Genomic DNA, 6,174 nt, shown 5'->3' on the forward strand with positions numbered 1-6,174 from the left:
TGAAAGTAAACCAACCAGAACCTCACTTAAACCTTTCCTGACACAGACATATGTTGTATTAAAATACAAATACATTTTATAATATTGTGTCCACTGCCCTAGAGATACCTGAGTGGTAGAAAAAGTGAATCAGTTTCCAATATTTTAAAGATTAAATTTTAAAATAAGTAATGCATATACACACTACAGTGATACATCATTTTGGATTTTAACTTCTATAAATTTATCTATAGGATCATTGCTGAGACAAAGAGTAAGGGAGAGAGATTTGTGTGAGGATACACACAAGAAAAGCAAAGCATAGGAAGAGTAATTAATAAAATAACTGTTATTTTTCCTATTCTTAATTGTTCTGACAAGTTTGTTTAAAATAATAATAACTTGATAATTATAACTTTAGAGTTTATGAATAAATAAAATTAATGATAGCAATGATACAAGGGATGAGAGAGTATAAGAGTAATAATTTATTATCCTATGATATTTGCACTAGCTTGTGGAATGGCATAAAATTACTGTAAAATCAGCATCGTATTACTGGAAAGTCAACCTGACTTTGTTGTAAAACATATTGCAAGTTCTATGACAACCATTTTAAAAAAGTGGAAAGATAAAGATAATTCATATGCTAAAAAAGGAGAGAAAAATGAAGTCATATAAAATTCTCAATTAGAAATACTGAACATTTAATGGAAAATAGAAAATAAAATGAAAATGCAAGAAATGAAAAGCATCATTAGTATTGAGTTTTAATAATGCACTAATAGGAGAAAGAAAAAATGTGTGAGCTTGAAAACGAGTCAATGAAAATTATTTGTTCTGAATCATAGTGAAAAATAACATGTATTAATAAATATAGCAAAACACTTGAAGTCATTCAGGACAAAATTTTCTAGAAGACATTGAAGGGCATAGGGGATTCCTTGGCTGTCCAGTGGTTAGGACTGCCGGCTTAAACTGTCTAAGGCTGAGTTTGATTTATGGTCAGAGAACTATGATCCCACAAGCTGTTCAGCATGGCCAAATAAATAAAGAAACAAAAAGAAAAAGAGCAAAGATAATGAAGGGCATAAATCCAGAGAGGCAACAAGTTCTGTGAACCCCGAGAAGAATGCATGAGTGCATACTCAGTCACTAAGTCGCATCCCATTCTTTGTGACTTTATGGACTGTAGCCCACCAAGCTCCTCTGTCCATGGGATTTTTCAGGCAAGAATACTAGAATGGATTGTCATTTCCTCCTCCAGGGCATCTTTCCAACCCAGGGGTGAAACCCATGTCTCCTGTGTTTTCTGTATTGGCAGGTGGATTTTTTTTTTAACTACTTGGGAAGCACCCCCAAGAAGGATAAAAACAGATAAACATGAATTTTGCCATGTGAAGAGCAAAATTCCTAAGAAACAAAAAAACAAAACAAAACAAAAAACCCCTAAATTTGAAAAATGAGTTTGTTAAACTTCTGCTTCTCATGCTCAGATTTTTAATGAAATAGCATTGAACAGAAAATAATTTGGAAAGACATAATAAGACTTTGGGGTCCTTCAACCTGCTTATAAATAGATTCTACTGTTTATGCAGATATCCTTTAATTTCTCTTCAGTGCAAAATATTTTAGATTGAGTAAGATACAGTACAAATAATATGACAACTACAAAATTCACACATTAAATATAAAGACACACTTTGGTGGCAAAAGGGTGCAAAAAGTTGTACTCTGTAAGCATGAGCCAAAGAAAATCTGATGAATATGTCATAAACTAATTAAACTTTAACTTATGAAACCCTACTAGAGATGAGGATGCATAGTTTAAAATGATAACAATGTCATTTTGACAGTTAAGTATTTCAATTCTCAAATCATGTGAAACTAATAATATAGTTTTAAAGCACAAAAGCAGATAGTATGACATTAATGAAAACAGCAAAGTAGATAACTCCAAAGATCAGACCCCCATAGCATCACCAAGTGAAAGTGACTTAGTCGTTTCCAACTCTTTGTGACCTCATGGACTGTGGTCCATGGAATTCTCAGGACAGAATACTGGAATGGATAGCCCTTCCCTTCTCCAGGGGATCTTCTCAAGCCAGGGATTGAACCCAGGTCTCCCGCATTGCAGGCGGATTCTTTACCAGCTGAGCCACCAGAGAAGCCACCAAAGAATGAAGCAAAATGTGTGAGAATCAAGTTTGACCAACAAAATGGTCAAAAGTTTACAACAATCCAAATAAAATGCAGAGCCAAGAAAGAAAACAAACAAAAACGTAATAGGTTTGTTCTGGGTCCCCTTAATGTTAGGGATAGGCAGTTCTTCTTTCCTGAAGGCAGCCTGTATTATAAGCAACACGATAACAAGCCACAGTTTCAGTCACAGATAAAGAGCAAACCCTGGTCTCTGAGCCCTGATTCTAAGCTCCTGGGAGAGAGATTCTGATTGACTCAGCTTTCTGAGTTGAGGAGGCAAGAGTGGCTTCAACCCTGACCCAATAAGTTGAGTACTTGGAAAGGGCCTCCTCACTGAAATCAGACTGAGGCTGGGAGATATTCCTGTGGTGGATGTCCCTGTGGACATCCCAGAGAAATCTGACTGGTTAGATTCCCCATGGAGAATCCTAAACTATTCACAGGCAAAATAAATGCAAATCTTATTCCTTTTAATAGGACACATTGATGTAAAATATGGAAAGTCAACATTTCTAGTAATTAAAAGTATATCCATTGTTAACTTTTTTCACAACTGATTATAGTAGAAATTAACATTAAGAGGGAATTTCTGTTAAAGACAAATTAGTTTTGTTAAAACAATATTCAATCCCCATCATATATTTTAAAAAGTTGATCAGTGTGATGTCTAATACATTGTCCTTATTAGAACACAAAACTAAAGCATTTATAAGGTATTCTTTTCACTTATTTTTTTCAGATCTCCTTTTTTTAAAATTAAAAAAAAAAAAAATTTCTTTAGTTAGAAACCCAGGTAGCTCTAGTGGTAAAGAACCTGCCAGCTAATGCAGTAGACATAAAAGACTTGGGTTCCATTCCTAGGTTGAGAAGATCCACTGGAGGAGGGCACTGCAAGCCACTCTAGTATCTTGCCTAGAGAATCCCATGGACAGTGGAGAGTGATGGGCTACAGTCTATAGAGTCACAAATAGTTGGACACGACTGAAAAGACTTAGCATGCACCCACAATTGGGTCTACTGCAATATTTCTTTAAAAGATACTTGCCAAATCTCTAGCTATAGCATTATAAATACAGTTTGTCGACTAAAGAAAGATGTACAACTTGAGAGTTGTGAGTTAAGTTTTACTTGGGGCAAAATGAGGACTGCAGCCCGGGAGAGAGCATCTCAGATAGCTCTGAGACTGCTCCAAAGCGGCAGTGGGGAAAGTCAATATATAAGGTTTTGGTGAAGGGGGAGTTCAATATCATGAAGCACTTATTTTACACAGGATTTCTTTGTTAGTCATGAGGATCTGATGTCACCATGAAGGGATCTAGGCTTCTCTAGATATGAGGAGATGCAAGGATTGAGATCGTAATATCTGTTCTTAGAAACATCCAACTACTTAAAGATCTGCCCCATGAGATTCCCTAGAACACAGAGTGTCTCACTCCACCCTGAACTCCCTCAAGGGTTGTTGAAGGTCAACAGCTATAGCAGCATAGGGTTCAATCTCTGCAGTGGCAGAAGGCAAATGTCTTCGTTGTTCAGTCATTGGCAATGCTCTTGGTAAGCACCAATTTGTAGTTGACAAGTTCATAACTGGGAACTCTAACGGTCCTATTTGAAAAAATACCAAGACCTGAGAATTAGTATTTGCTTTGGGTACAAGAAAACCATGCAGCATAATATTGTTCCAGCAAACTATCTCTATGTGACTGTATTAAATATGGAAGAGTGAGAAAGTATACTTTCAATTTTTTTCTGTAAGAAAAACAAGAGATGAGGGGGGTGGAGTAGAAGAGTCTGGAGTTAGGGAAAGGTGGTAGAACCCAGCCTGCCAGGATCCCCTGGCCTGCAAGAGGCTCAGCTTGGCCTTCAGGCGACCTGAAGTGGGGATGGGGCCCCAGGCGGAGTATGGGAGCTCCAGCCAGGATGACTAAGGCTTTTTGCAAGGACCCTCTGGGGAAGAAGATCTGCATTAAATACAATACTGATGACGCTGTCGGCAACCTTAGGAAGCTGATGATAGCCCAAACTGGCCCTGGATGGAACAATATTGTACTGAAGAAGTGGTACATGATTTTAAACCACCACGTGTCTCTGGGGAACAATGAAATTCACAGTGGGATGAATCTGGAGCTTTATTACCAATAGAACAGAATTCTTTCTCCCTACCCTTCCCCCCTCATCCCACCTTCATCCCCCACACTAATATGGATGCTTATTTTTGGAAACTCATGTTAATGAACATTCAAAAGCTGAAAGAAAAAAAAAAAAAAGAAGAAGAAGAAGAAAAGCAAGTATTGTTATTACTTCCCTGTAGATTTCTCAACCTCATAGTGGCACAACGGAAAAGAATCTGCCTATCAATAGAGGAGATGCAAGAGATGCAGGTTAGATCCCTGGGTGAGGAACATTCCCTGGAGTAGGAAATGGCAACCCACTCCAGTATTCTTGCCTGGAGAATCCCATAGACCAAGGAGACTGACTGACTGCAGTCCATGGGATCATGAAGAGTTAGTCACAACTGAGGAACTAACACTTTCAATTTTATAAAAGCTTTATCTAACAGTTAACATAAACTGTAAAAAAAAAACAAAACAAAAAAAACGTTTTATGTAAAAGGTATAACAAAACCAATCTTTACAAACACAGACATGTAAATGTCAACTGAGGCTTAGAGGCATTTGATAAATACAAATTATATCTTTTATGTTATTATTATTTCCAAAAATCAAGAAAGAACTCTAAATCAACTATAAAATGTAATTATTCTTGAATTTTATGACTGCTTTTTGTTCTATTTGAATGCTTACTTTTCAATTAAGTTATAAAAAAATAATCGCAGTGATTTTCAGTTGAGTTTAGCTCAGTCGCTCAGCCGTGTCCGACTCTTTGGGGCCCCATGAACCGCAGCATAACAGACCTCCCTGTCCATCACCAGCTCCCAGAGTACTCAAACTCATGTACATTGAGTCGGTGATGCCATCCAACCATCTCATCCTCTGTTGTCCCCTTCTCCTCCTGCCCTCAATATTTCCCAGCATCAGGGTCTTTTCAAATGAGTCAGCTCTTCTCATGAGGTGGTCAGAGTATTGGAGTTTCAACTTCAATATTAGTCCTTCCAATGAGCACCCAGGACTGATTTCCTTTAGGATGGACAGATTGGATCTCCTTCCAGTTCAAGGGACTCTCAAGAGTCTTCTCCAACACCCACAGCTCAAAAGCATCAAATCTTTGGTGCTTAGCTTTCTTTATAGTCCAACTCTCTCATCCATGCATGACTACTGGAAAAACCATAGCCTTGACAAGACGGACAATTGTTGACAAAGTAATGGATCTCCTTTTTAATATGCTGTCTAGGTTGGTCATAACTTTCCTTCCAAGGAGTAAACATCTTTTAATTTCATAGCTGCAGTCATCATTTGCAGTGATTTTGGAGCCCCCCAAAATAGAGTCAGCCACTGTTTCCACTGTTTCCTCATCTATTTGTCATGAAGTGATGGAGCCAGATGTCATGATCTTAGTTTTCTGAATGTTGAGCTTTAAGCCAACTTTTTCACTCTCCTCTTTCACTTTCATCAACAGGCTCTTTAGTTCCTCTTCACCTTCGGTCATAAGGGTGGTGTCATCTGCATATCTGAGGTTATTGATGTTTCTCCTGGCAATCTGAATTCCAGTTTGCGCTTCCTCCAGCCCAGCGTTTCTCATGATATACTCTGCATATAAGTTAAATAAGCAGGGTGACAATATACAGCCTTGATGTATTCCTTTTCCTATTTTGAACCAGTCTGTTGTTCCATGTCCAGTTCTAACTGTTGCTTCCTGACCTGCATACAGTTTTCTCAAGAGGCAGGTCAGGTGGTCTGGTATTCCCATCTCTTTCAGAATTTTCCACAGTTTATTGTGATTCACTCAGTCAAAGGCTTTGGCAAAGTCAATAAAACAGAAATAGATGTTTTTTCTGGAACTCTCTTGCTTTTTTGATGATCCAGAGCATGTTGACAA

General features: G+C 37.8%; 1 pseudogene; it reads left to right on the forward strand.

Annotated features, from left to right (window-relative positions):
• Window positions 1–4,098: 4,098 nt before the first annotated feature.
• LOC136165359 (ubiquitin-like protein 5 pseudogene) lies at window positions 4,099–4,320 on the forward strand (annotated as a pseudogene).
• Window positions 4,321–6,174: the final 1,854 nt, after the last annotated feature.

The sequence above is a fragment of the Muntiacus reevesi genome, chromosome 3 (genome assembly GCF_963930625.1).
Source record: "Muntiacus reevesi chromosome 3, mMunRee1.1, whole genome shotgun sequence".
NCBI classification, from domain to species: Eukaryota; Metazoa; Chordata; class Mammalia; order Artiodactyla; family Cervidae; genus Muntiacus; species Muntiacus reevesi.